This window comes from Felis catus, chromosome F2, assembly GCF_018350175.1.
Source record: "Felis catus isolate Fca126 chromosome F2, F.catus_Fca126_mat1.0, whole genome shotgun sequence".
NCBI lineage: Eukaryota > Metazoa > Chordata > Mammalia > Carnivora > Felidae > Felis > Felis catus.
Genome location: NC_058385.1, coordinates 14,047,407 through 14,062,181, shown reverse-complemented (window position 1 = coordinate 14,062,181; position 14,775 = coordinate 14,047,407).

Sequence of the window (14,775 nt, the reverse complement as noted above, 5' to 3'; positions counted from 1 at the left end):
ACAGGAGAGTGAGCCTGTCTGGGCTGACAGCTCAGAGCCTGGAGCCTGCTTCCGATTCTGTCTCTGTGTGCCTCCCCCGTTTGTGCTCTGTTTCTCTCTCTCTCTCTCAAAAATAAATAAACATTTAAAAAATTATATAAAAAATGAAAGATGCACGTGACACAAAATATGGGAGGCCTTGAACACCCACTGAAAGGCACTCAAATGTATGGATTACTTAGTGCCAGACAAAACATGAGATTCAATTCAATCTTTGCTGAAAAAAAAAAAAATGGCCCATTTTTACAGAAGAGAAGTGAACTCTAAAAGTGTCTGTACCTGGCTCAGGATCACAGAGCTAGTAAATGCCAGCATCAGACCGAACTTGGCTGGCCTTGCTGTGAAGTCCACACCCTCCACGACACCACCATGCTCCTCACAGACCCAGTTCCACAGGTCACCAGACTCTACCAATCCTACTTGGAAATGTCTGGCCCTGACCCACTTCTAAGGTTAATCACCTCTATCAGACCTGCTGTAATAGCCCACATTTGACTACCAGTTTCTCATTATTCCTGACCTGACGTTCCCCTTCCGCTGTTGCCAGAGTTACGTTCTGCAAGATTTTATTACCTGAACTTTGAGACAGCAGCGCTGGGTGTATGGGAAACTGCTAATTGGCACCCGAGGCCTCTTACAACCAGTCCCAACCTGTTCTTCCATTCTCGCTCTAAACCCCACCTATACTGTCGGCACGCATCCTTTTCACCACTTTGAAACTCTCACCCTCTCCACACAGGACATCTCAGTATCAGTAGCAAGGGAGGTGGGGAGGGAGGGAGGGAGGTAAAATGTGCGTGTTCTGTACTTTGAACCTTCACTCTCATTGCTTCTTCTGCTCCGTGCTCTTTCCCACTTTCTCTGTGTGCTCAATCTGCAAGGTCTTGCTCACCTGTCATATCTGTGAAACCTCTCACCCTCTCGAGAATTCTTTGTTCCTGCTTGTGGATCCTCTGCGTGGATGTCTAAAACAATCCTTATGACCCTGAATTTATAGCTACCTGCCTGTCTCCCTGCTCGACAGTGCTCTTAAATGCAGTCTTCTTCTTTTTTTTTTAAGAAATTTTTTTTAATGTTTTATTCATTTTTGAGACAGAGAGAGACAGAGCATGAGCAGGGGAGAGGCAGAGAGAGAGGGAGACACAGAATCAGAAGCAAGCTCCAGGCTCTGAGCTGTCAGCATAGAGCCTGACGCGGGGCTCGAACTCACAAACCGTGAGATCATGACCTGAGCCGAAGTCAGACGCTTAACCGACTGAGTCACCCAGGTGCCCCTAAATGCAGTCTTCTTTACCTTTGTCTAATATTATCTAAGCAGCATCTAGCAGACGGCCAATACTCACAGGATGCAGACCTTACCGAGGGATATTTCTCCGTGCAAGGCTGGGCGACAGCCCTCAGGGGAACAATCACAGGTGGATGAAGGTCTGCCTTGTGCTATATGGGATACTGTTTACTGGGAAGCTGGGCTGTCCATAGGAGCCTCCTTACAGATTTTCAGACTTGACCTCCTCTCTCTACTTTTTATCTCTCTCATCCTAAATGTTAGCTGTGTTACAATAAGGTTCTACCCTGTTGACCTTTATTTCTGCCTCAAACTTCAATTCGTTTCTATGTTTTAAGTATCTTAAGTGATTGGCTTTAATTTTTTAGCTGATTTTAAACTTCACTTCCTTTACCTCTACACCCACAGACATACAAACTACAGTCTGGCCCCAGTGCAGTTGTTCCAGAGACTCATTAACAGCGTTGAATTAATAAGCTCCACCCCTGTGGCAGTTTGGCTGTCATCGGGAGCTCCCTCTCCAGTCCAACAGAGCTGTTGTGGCAGGTCACCCACAGCGGAGCTTTGCTGTGCACCACGCCCCTCTTCTCAGAACACCCTGCACTTGGGGTGAGGTGAAGGTCTGGGATGGGGAATGGTCAGGCACAGCCCCACACTCTACTCCGTCTTCCTTCCCTGCTGCTCAGTCTCATCCATCCATGACTCAGGCGAACCTCTTTTGAGGAAGTTCAGTCCCTCCTCTGAGCCTCATTACCTTCTCTGCTTAATGATGGTTGTCAATGCCCAATATTTACTCCAAGCTCTTGCCCACAAGGGACGTAACATCTCTAAACATAAAACAATGAGTGGCTCTCAAGTACTAGCACATGATATCCTCCCTGAAGTAAAGGCTTTATTCCTAAAAAAATCAACATCGTTCTCAGTTTCCCTCTCCGCAAGACCAAAAGACAACTCTGAGGGTTTCTAAGAATAGTTAGCTGTCACCAGAACTGACTCCCTGACTTTTCTGCCGTAGCCTCTTCCTTATACATTGTGACTAAAGCGATGTCTCTGACCCCCTTAACTGGGTTCCATGCCTGCATCTCAAAACCTCAAATCCTCTCCATGCTCTTCTCTCACTCTTGGAGTCCCCAATTACTCATACCTCTTCCCTTTTGTATACATGAAAGGGGTAGATACACTTCAGGGGTCCTAAGCCAAAACACACTATCTTCCTCAAAACCACAACTGCTCCAAAATTACAAAGAATACAACCTTGGGTTCACATTTCACAACTCAAAAAAAAAAAAAAAAAAAAAAAAAAAAGCTGTACTTCAAACAGAAATCCACCTTAACAGGAAACCTTGAAATGAAGGTCTTTTGAGAGGCCCCAGAAGCAGATGATGATGTAGGTGGCAGAATATGCCACTTTTGCACAAGGATTATTTGGACCTGAAGGCAAGTGAGAAGAAGCAGATAGAAGAAAAGCTTCCTACCTTTCCCCTATTTAGCTAAAAGCGGGACATAAATTTGCAGGAAGGACAAAAGTTAATCACTGGAGACAACTATAGACTCTTATCAGTCCCAAGGAATCTACATAATACATTTTATTAGCCCATATCTTCCACTAATTCTCCATCTATTTCATTTGCCTTCCCACAATTTTCCACCCCTAGAAACTTGAAGTCCTTTTGCTTTGCCTTGTCACTTCTCCAAAAAATTATTGTTCCTTTGCTAAGATGCTATAAAGCCCAAGTTCTAAACAACGCTTTGAGTTACTCTTCACTGAGTTTTCTCCCACACGATGTACACTCCATAAATTGTCTTTCTCTTGTAAATCTATCTTTTGTCAGTCTAATTTTATAAGGCCCCAGTCAGGGAACTAGCAGAAGAGAAGGAAAAAAAAGAAATTTTCCTTCCTTATAATGACATGAAGTAGACTGCTTTCTCAAGAACAATTATATTACACCATAAAGTGGTCAGCTTCCAACCAACATGCCAGAACATCATCTACAGGTGTTATACTCAGTCCTCTCCGTATTTCCCCTTCGTATCCTTTCTGTTATCCTCCTCCTATTTTTCTGTTACTCATTACTATCAAAACTTCCTTGAACCATGTCTTTTTCTTTTTTGCCCGTCCTACTATTCCTTCTTCCCTATTCCTTATTTAACTTACATTCAGGATCCCCAAAACCTGGGGATGGTTTTTGCTAAACTGATTACTCAACTTTAACATCTTTCTTAAATTTTTTGCCTTTGTTCACCCTTTCCTTCATTTTTCCTTAAGTTCTTCTTCCCACCCTAAAACCACCATCAACAGCTTAGCTGTTGTCCCCACACAATGTGAGGACATTCTTCCCATGTTTTATATTAGTTAAACAATTAACCAAATCCGATCTGAACTACTTTTAGAAAACTCGTATTTATTTCTCTGACAACTTCACAGACAAGAATTTTCTAGGTTCCAGTTTCTGTCTACACCGTTGACCTTTGAACAACATAGGCCCACTTATATGCATATTTTTTTACAGTACAGAGCTATAAATGTATTTTCTGTACCTTGCAATTTTCTTTTTTTAAGTATTTGTTTTGAGAGAGAGACATTGCATGCATGAGCAGGGGAGGGACAGAGAGAGGGGAGAGAGAGAAAATCCCAAGCAGGCTCCACTGTGTCAGCACAAATCCTGGCATGTGGCTTGTTCTATGAATGGTGAAATCATGACCTGAGCCAAAATCAAGAATCAGACGCTTAACCCACAGAGCCACCCTGGCGCTCCTCTACCTTACAATTTTCTTAACAACATTTCCTTTTCTCTACCTTACTTTATTATAAATACACTGTCTATAATACATATAACACACAAAATAAGTATTAATCAATTGTTTATGTTATTGGTAAGACTTCTGGTCAACAGTAGGCTATTAGTAACTAAGTTTTTGGGAGGGTCAAAATTACATGTGGATTGTCAACTGTGCAGGGGGTTGGCACTCCATTCTCCTGTGTTGTTCAAGAGTCAATTGTATATCTTTTACTCTGCCAACTCTAATGACAGTACTTGTAACTATTCATCATTTCCCAAAGAAAATGCAACCTAAAATCAACTCCACCATGGGTGCTGCCATCGGGGGGGGGCAAAAAAGTTTTACATATGGAAAGTCCCAGTCGGGATATGATATTCTCCTTAAAGCTATACCTTTTTCTCAGCTTCTATATGGTAGAAAGGATGACATTATGGCAAAAAAAAAAAAAATTGCCCCATTTTCCTTGGTTATTCCAAAAGACACCTTATTTCATTTATGGAAGTAGACCCTAGCATACTGGACAGGCTCATAACCTAGCCAGTCTTGTCAGTCCTTACCGGATATGTAGTCTAACAGCTTTCTTAAAGTATTTAAATTCCTCTTTGTCCTCTTCAATGACTATCATTGATCTTAACAGTCTACCAGTAACTGTGTTTCCTGAAAATGTGAATCAAAATGTTAATATAGTCTTCCTTTCTCTGTTGGACCTGATGACACCCTTGCAAGGGAAGCTGAGAGCTTGGTAGGAGATCTCAAGGACTTGGCTCTTGCATCTGACCACATTTGAGCCACGTTTTTGCCTAGAGCATCTCCGCTATGGGCTACTCAAGAAGGGAGTCAAAACTCTCACATCTTCCATGTCCGACTACAGGAGATAGCCATCACTACAAATAGTGTGATGAAGAACATTGAACTTCTTGCCCAAGAATTTCAAAAGACTCAACACACAGTGCTCCACAAGTGAGTGGCCCTTGGTCTGATCTTCGCATCCATAGGAGAGACATGTGCTGTTTGAAAGTGACTACTGCATATGTGTTCCCCCAAATTGCTCTGACTTCTACATCATAAATATAGTTCAAGTTGCTAATGAAGAAATGCACCCCATTGCCACTGCAGTGCTGACCCCATTGTCAACGGACTCTACCACACTAATATTCTGGAATCTACTAGACTGATCTCAAGTCTTGGTTTTATTCCTTCATATAATTTCTAATAATATTCTTTCTGCTTATTCCTGTATGTATCCCCTGATTAAATACTTGTCTCTAGAACCCTTCTCAGTTCTAAACCACTGTCAGAGCACAACGGATGGTTCAGCGCTTTCTCCAAGAACAGAGCCAACAAGAAAGGCTAACTTTGTTGACTATTTCAATGAACTTTCACCAAAATTCCACACAAATTACTCTAATCCTTAATAGTGTTTTCAGACAGACTATGTTTGACAAAGCCAACAAACACAGACCTTTCTCTTTTGCCCAAACCTGCTGACAAGGCCAGACACAGACCCTTCACTTTCCCACCTTTTGTCTCATTATTGATTAGCTAAGATTAGAACTCTTTGCCTCCTTGAAACTTACTAACTATAGAGAAAAACATTTCCTATTCAGGTATCTTGAGACTTCTGCTTGCAAAACAACCCCTACTGTAAATCTCCAAAATGCCACATGTTCACCCCTTTCCATGAAAGTCTAAGGCAAAACCAGTATTGAGACACTCTGATCTTCAGATCTGGTACTGTTTAAATTATAATAGAATAAAGTAAACCTCAGGGTGCTTGCATGGCTCAGTCTGATGAGCATCTGACTCTTAATTTCAGCTGAGGTCATGATCCCAGGGTCATGGGATCAAGCCCTGTCTCAGGCTCTGTGCTGAGCATGGAGTCTGCTTGGGATTCTCTCTGTCTCTGTCTCTCTGTCTCTATCTCTGTCTCTCTCTCTCATGCCCTCTCTTAAAAAAATAAATAAAAATAAACCACCATGCTTGTCCAGTTTTTGTCTTTGATAGAAGCCACCCAAATAGTCTCTGCTGTGTAGAATCATAAGAGGATTTCTGGGGAAGGTTATGAGAAACCATTTTTACTTCAGCTTTACTCAGCCCTTTGCTACATGAATGCTTTATGTAGATACAGACATGTAACTGGGCTTCCTTCAGCTGACTGTGCCCTCAACCAGTTGCTGTGTTGAGATAAATTTCCCATCAGGCACAGACACACAATACAGACAATAAAACATTAGTGAATAATGTAGACTTCTAGTAAAGCTTCCATCTAGAAATGCAAAAAGGCAAAACTGCAGCTCACCCAGCAAAACCACAACGTACCTTAGAACAACAGTCTTTCACTTTTGTTTGTTGTCCTCTCCCTTCCCTCTCCTCTCTTCCCTTCCCGTCTACTCATCTCCCTTCCCTTACTGTCTTTCTCCCTCTTCCCTCATTATGTCTCATTTCAGGGCTCCTTTGGGGTTTCTCTAAATCCATAATCACCCTTCTCCCTTGGCAAAACAAAAGATCTCTTCCAGAATCCACCTTCCCTATAAAGTATGGAAATAGGGTGGGATTCCTATAAAGTATGGAAATAGTGATAGGTGACAAGTCTTTAACTTATTTTTGAAGTTTTAATTCTAGTCTTATATTTTTTCTTAATAAAGATTTTAAGTATTCTCTACACCCAATGTGGGGCTTGAACTCACAACCCTAAGATCAAGAGTCACAAGCTCCACTGATTGAGACAACCAGGGGCCCCTAGTCTTATGCTTTTTAAAAAAATTAGGGGTGGGGGGGGTATCTCATTTTAAACCTTCTTAAAAATTCTGTATTGAACTTTATATGTTTAGCGAAGGAAACAATTGGCAAAACTAAAAGGCAACTGATGGAATGAGAGAAGATATTCACATTCACAAATGACATATCAGATAAAGGATTAGTAACCAAAATCTATAAAGAACTTATCAAACTCAACACCTAAAAAAACAAATAATCCAGTGAAGAAATGGACAAAAGACATGGATAGACACTTCTCCAAAGAAGACATCCAGGTGGTTAACAGACACAGGAAGAAAATGCTCAACATCACTCATCATCAGAGAAATCAAAACCACAATGAAATTCTACCTCACACCTGTCAGAATGGCTAAAATTAACAACTCAGGCAACAACAGATGTTGGTAAAGATGTGGAGAAAGAGAAACCCTTTTGCACTGCTGGTGGGAATACAAACTGGTGCAGCCACTCTGGAGAAGAGTATGGAGGTTTTTCAAAAAATTAGAAACTGCCCTGTGACTCAGCAATTGCACTATTAGGTGTTCATCCAAAGGACACAGGAGTGCTGATTCAAAGAGGCACGTGCACCTCAATTTTTATAGTAGCACTATTGATAATAGCCAAGTATGGAAAGAGCCCAAATGTCCATTGACTGATGAGTGGATAAAGATGTGGTATATATATATACATACATATATATATATATATATATATACACACACACACATATATATATACATACATATATATATACACACATATATATATACATACATATATATACATATATATATACATATATATATATACACATATATATATATACACATATATATATATATATATATACATACACACACACATACACACCACGGAATATTATTCAGTGATCAAAAAGAATGAAATCTTGCCATTTGCAACAACATTAATGGAACCAGAGTGTGCTATGCTAAGTGAAATAAATTAGAGAAAGATAAATATCATATGATTTTACTCACAGGTGGAATTTAAGATACAAAACAGATGAACATAAGAGAAGGGAAACAAAATAATATAAAAACAGAGAGGGAGACAAACCATAAGAGACTCTTAAACTAGAACAAACTGAGGGTTGCTGGTAGGGTGTTGGGTGTGGGGGGGTGGGCTAAATGGGCAAGGGGCATTAAGGAGGACACTTGGGATGAGCACTGGGTGTTATATGTCAGTGATGAATCACTAAATTCTATTCCTGAAATCATTATTACACTATATGTTAACTAACTTGGATTTAAATTTAAATAAATAAATAAATAAATAAATAAATAAATAAATAAATAAATTTAATTAAATTTTAAAAACTGGGAGGTTAGCTCATTTTAAACCTTTTTTTTTTTTTAATTTTGCATGAAACATTAAATGTTTCCAAATTACAATTCAGTTTTCCCTTTTTCAACCACTTTTAAACCTTTTGTTCCCATTGGGTTCTGGGCAAGCTAGATGATGTCATGAGTGAAGAACTTGCAAAGAAATACCTCTTCTTTAATTTAGCGAAGAAATACTTGGTTTCAAACATTCCAGTGCACATTAATAGGAAGAGACAGAGACTCTGTAGCCCAATTCCGGCCACTCTACTGCTCTCATATTCCTAAGCTCTAGGATGGTTATATCTCCTTCTCAGTAGGGTCATAACAGAAAGCTCGAGGTTTGCTCCTATCAGCTTCCCTTTAACCATAAACCAAGAACAAGCTAGAACTGGGTTTAGCTAAAGAAGGCTACAGTTGTTCCTCTGGTTGGTGGTTCTAAGTCTTTGGGTCCTGTTTTTAGTAAGTAGAGCCCTACCTGGGAAGGGCCCTTTCTTTTGTGATTAATAAGCCATTGCCAGCCCCCAGAGATAGAGGTCCTGTTTTACTGAACTTACTGGTTTCACCAAAATTAAATAGATGCCGAAGGAGTGACTTGATTCAACTTCTGGATGTATGTCACACTGATAATACTGCTAGCTCTATTCAGTTATCCCCTCCTCCACTTTCTCCTCCTCTTCCTCTAGTGGCCTGTTGATTTCTTTAGTGGGGCTTCACTAAGTGGATTGCTCTCCCCTTTGAAGAGATGAGCCATCTGAGATCTCAAACACTCTTTTAGACCAAAAAGGGAGAACAGTAAAGTTGTAATGAGACTGCTTTTTGCCACTTCCCAGTCCTACCCAAGGACTAGTGCTGGAGTATCCCTTTCTATACCACCACTACTATCCTGGAGGTCAAGGTGGATGAAACAGAGCAGAGAAAGGAAGTAAATGGTAAAACAGGGTAGTTCAGAAGAGGCTCGACAAATTCTAAGGTGCAGCCAGATACCCTTCTGCTGCTAGATAAGTCATGAGTGATCTGCAGGCATTTGATGATTGGAGACCTAGATGTTATAGCATTTAGATGAGAAGCACCCAGGACTCTCTGCTTTGGTGACAGTCAGTGGTACTTCTAACAAGTGGCCCACAAGCACATAGAGTCAAATATTTACACTTAAATAAAGAGTGTAAAATTGGCCAGTGGCGAGAACCTGCCCTGACCCTGAAGTAAAAACTGGCGTGAGAAATTCAGACATGCATTATTTTTGGTAAATAATTGATGTAAAATTAGAATGGAATATCCAGTTACCTAATACATCTATATTTAGAAGGGAACAAAAGGGTTGTCCTTTTGAAGGTGGGGAAAAATGTATTATAGGCCCAGTTAGATGTGATATTATTATTATAAATATTTAAGAAAAACAAGTTATTAATGATAAATTTAATCATTTCAAGTGGTCCTCAAACAGATCTGAGGGAAAAGGTCATTTTGGGAGATTTTACTTATCACATCTAAATACCAATACACTGGGAAGGACGAAGTATCAGTTTTGTTTATGTTTTGTTTTTGTGTTAGCTCTGGTGGTCTTTGTTTTATTCTCTGACATTCCAGTGGTGAGTTTTGTTTTGTTGTCTTCCTGATTTTGAAGAAAAATTCAGTGTGTGCCCCCTTTTGATTTTTGCTTTACATTATACTGCACTAAACTTACTGAGGCTTTTGTTTAGCTATTTTTGTTAGATAACTTACAGTGCTTACAGTCTTAGAAACACTCATACTAGTAAAACGGGATCCTCTGATGATGTAATGTCTTCTAGTTAAAAGTGTTATACAAAATGAGGAGACATTATTCTTTAGGCAAAATAGAATTCAAAATTCTTTTTTATAGATTCCAATTCTCTGTTGAAAACTTCTCATCCATTTTGCCCATATTTTTCTCTACTTTATTTAAAACTAACCATATTTTGTTTAAAGTATGTTTAAAGCCTTGTGTTCTAATTGCAGTATCAGGATCATCTATGGGTTCTTGATTTTACTTTTCTTTTTAGATTACTATTATTTATTTCTGCTTCTTCATGTTTTTAGAAATATTTTATTATATGCTAGACACTGTAGAGTCTCCAGATAGTATCTTCCACTAGCAAAGATTCTTCTTTTATCAGATAGAGTGACAATCCAATCAGGTCTTATGCTGGGTTGCAGATTTAGTAAGATTCAGTCCATCTCTGGTTCATTCCCATTCTTTAAAATTGGTCTTCTTCAACTTTCGATTGGTGTCTTGCATATTTTTTCTCAGACTTTGAAGTTCAGCCTTTGGCAGATTTTAAACTTGGTTCCCATCTTTTGCTAATTAAAAATCTGGCAAATGCCTAGAAGCAGAGATTTATTGTGTGTTTGCTGAAGGCTTCTTCACTCTGTTTCCCAAACTCTGCAAGATAAAGGGATGTTTCGCTCTGCCTTTCCTACTCAGCAAGGTACCAGTTTCTGGTACCATCCCAGAACTCAGCACATGTCCCATGGGAAAAATCTAACCATGTACTTTATAGTTTCCAATTTTTTTTTTTCCCCATCCTATATAACTACAGAAAGCTCCACTGATTTCTCTTTTCCAGCTAGGATCTGTCTGCCTTATATCTATGTATGTAGGTGTAGTTATTTATCTTACATCATGCCCTTTATTCCTCTTGTCTTAACGTTTTATATCTGGGTAGTCAGTTTTAAATGACACCCTTGACTCCCACCTATTACCTATCCACAATGATCTCATTTTAGTTTTTCCCTTCTCTCTCCCTTTTCCTCTCATTTTTTAACTTGTGTTCTATTGGGCAGAATATATGTTTATATTCTATTCTTTGAGTCATGTCCCTACCCTTATTTTAGTATTAGTACTACAATTAAATATATTAAATGCTCACCATCAGTTATTCTGATGTATTTCCCAACTCATCTTTTGTTTAGATGAAATTCATCTTCTAGATGGTTTTCCAGGAAGGGTGTAGGAGAACAGTTAAAATATGCATTTCTATAACCCTCTGACTTGAAGTACAGCTCAGCTGCATACAGAAATCTAAGAATTTATTTGGATTTTTCTTAAAATGATGCTCCATTATTGCCTTGATTTTTATGTTGCTCTTGAAAAGTGTGAAGTCATACTAATATTCTTACCTGCATAAGTAAACTGATTATTTTGCCTGGCAACCTTCCTTCCTTCTTTTTACTTAATGTCCAATAGTTTTACTAGGATAAGTCTCAGAGTTGTTCATTCCAGGTCAATTTTTACCATTTTTCTCTAATTTACAGAAAGTCTCTTGGATTATAATGATAAATATTGCTTTTAACCGATTGCTTTGTCTTCTTCCTGGACTCCAATAATACATAATTTGAATCTTCTTTGCCTGTCTTCCATTTTAAGCACTTTTTCTCAGACCTGTTTCACTTTTGCCTTTGGTTGTTTCTTCCCTTTCTTCACTGCTTATTAAAATCTCACTTGAATCTTTTCTGCCTTAGACAGACAGTGGAAATTCATTCTTCACTCGTGAGATGGTTTTGTCTTTACCTTCAACTTTTTCCTGATCATCTTTTGTTGCATTTTTGTGACACTCCTTCCTGTTTTTGTTCATTTCTGTTCTTAGGTCGTGAACTACATTTGATATATATACATATACACACATAGCTAATGCTTGTCTGGGAATATTTAATTATAGTTTGGAGCTTGGTCTTACAGTTTTGTCTGTTTTGAGGAGTAATTTTCATTAGGTGAAATGTTACAATTTACCTTTTCTGTTTTCGTCTCAGAGTAGTTTTATACTGTGTTGGTCTGATTTTTTTTTTTATTAAGTCTTTTGTGGACAACTTCCTAGTTGAAAAGTATTTTATTGAGTCAGTGTAGTGCAATTCCTTTAACACATGATGTTTTTAGTGGTGACAGGTTTATGGATGTAGAGGAGAGGTGGGGTGGTTAGCATGACTTATTTCTCTTTCGTTTCTGTAGAATCCTTAATTTCCCCCCTTCTTCTTTCTTTCTTTTCATTTCCATGTCTTTAAGGGACCCAACCCCCATGTCAATGTAGCTGATTCTTCCTCAGAAGTAATGATAACATGGGGGCACTGGATGGCTGAGTCCAACTCTTGATTTTGGCTCAGGTTATGATCTTGGGGTCATGAAACTGGGCCCTGCGTCCGGCTCCATGCTGAGCATGGAGCCTGCCTGAGATTCTCTCTCCCTCTACAGCTCTTGCTCCCTCTCTCAAAACAAACAAACAAAAACAAAAGAGGGAAGTAATACTTACCTGAAGCTGCCACCTCTGGTCTCACTCATTTTCAAGCTCCTATTTGACAACTAAAGCTATAACTTACCAAGACCCAGGCTGTGGTTAGTATGTTGGCACTTAATGTTTGGCACTTTCTTTTGGGGTTTGATTTTGGGGGGAGGGGCAGAGAGAGAGGGAAAGACAGAGAATCTCAAGCAGGCTCTGTGCTGTCAGCATGGAGCCCAGTGAGGGGCTTGATCCCATGAACCGAACCATGAGATCACGACCTGAGCCGAGATGAAGGGTCAGAAGCTTAACTGACAGAACTGCCCAGGTGCCTCTCATTCTTTGAAGCCCTGCCTCTCCCACTCTCAGCATCCAGAGGTCTTGCAGCAGTGGAGGAAGATTTTAAAATCTGGTACAAATCAACTTTCTGAAAATTTGATGTTTGTGGTATCCTTTGTCTTCTAATATTGGTAAAGGCATGGATCACATGTAATTATATTTGCACTGCTTGTACATATGTGTTTTTGAAAATGTGTGGAGATTCTGGTTTAGGTGGTTGACATTATCCTCTAAGCCCAAGCATAATTTATCTGTGTTCTCTCTTATTAATAGAGATTTATCTCTGTTCATAAGCAGCCAAGCAGCTCCAATTCATTGATTATTCATTCTTCCTAATAGTCTATTACTTTTTCAATTTACTATCCATTCTTTTCTAGGTCATTTACATTGCATTCAGTATTTCAATATTACCAAAAAAAAAAAAAATGCTGCAAAGAACATATTTGTATCTATGTTTTTGTTCACACATGCAAGGAATTTTCTAGGGTGTATACCTCTTTGAAAAGTGCTGGTTTACAGAATATATGCCACTTTACCTTTACCAGATATTGCCTAACTGCTCTCAATAATGGTTGTAATAATACAAGTCTAATAGGAGTGTTAAAGAATTCTCATTTTCTACATGCTTTAATTACTATTTCAAAGTTTACATTCTTGCCAATCTGATGGATGTGACATATTATCTTAATTTTTATTTCCCCAATGACTCCTGAGGGTTTGGTTTATCTTTTCATAGCCTTTCCCTAATTTTCTTTTGGGATGCTGTCCTTATTGATTTTAGTCTTTGTATATTCTAGAAACAAACTTTTAAAATTCTGTATTTTATAAATATATTTTCCAAGTTTGTGCCTTATCTTTAACTTTCTTTCTTTTTAAAAAAAAATTTTTTTTTAACGTTTATTTATTTTTGAGACAGAGAGAGACAGAGCATGAACAGGGGAGAGGCAGAGAGAGAGGGAGACACAGAATCTGAAACAGGCTCCAGGCTCTGAGCGGTCAGCACAGAGCCCCACGTGGGGCTCGAACTCAAGGACTGTGAGATCATGACCTGAGCCGAAGTCGGATGCTTAACCGACCAAGCCACCCAGGCGCCCCTTTAACTTTCTTAAAGTCACATAAAAGTTTCAAAATTATAGCATTGTCAAATCTATTATTTTGCTCCATTAACATTTGCATTCTTTTATGGTTTATAAAATCCTTCTGACCATCAAAGTCATGAACATATGCTCCTATATTTTCTTATCGAAGTATATTTTGCTTTTCACATTCACATTCTTATCTATATGGAGTTTATTTTTTGTGTATCATGACAGGTAATAATTTTTCCTCTGCGGATGGTTACCTCTTCGACACCTCAAATTCATATTTCCCAAGGTTCCTCCTCTGTTCAAAAATTATGCTCAAAACTAGCTGAGCACTTAAGGCCTTTCATAATGTCTTTAACCACATCCTTTGGGTTTATCTCTTCACCACACCCTTCTACAGGAGCACTATTTTCTTGTCGAAGCAGATTACTTATTGCATTCACTCTTCTTGAAACACGCCAAAACTATATTCTTGCTCTCTCCACAAGTTGTGTTCTGGTCCTGTCTTTTCTCCTTAAGAAACTGCAAACTTCCTGTAAAAAAGTCATTGTCCAATTCACCTTTGCATCCTCAATGTTCAGTACTGATTGCGTAGACTTTCAACACCCAAGAATTTTATTCTGAATTTAATTTGGCCCTTGGAGTTGGGCACTTGCACCCAGTACAAACCATATCTTCGTATTTGGGTGTTCGCACAGAAAGCAAAGGGTTTCTGTCTCTTACCTAGTTTCCCACCCTAGGTGATTCTAAATCTCTTCTGAAATGTTAAACAGACACAAAATACTTTTAATGCCCAGGAGCCAAAGTGATCATTTCTGTCCCTGTGCGTAGGGCCGGCAAGTCTGTGGCTGACGCTAACAGTGAAGGGGACGTGCCCCTTTGCAGGGGATGCCAGGGGGTGGCCCCTCCTTGACCCA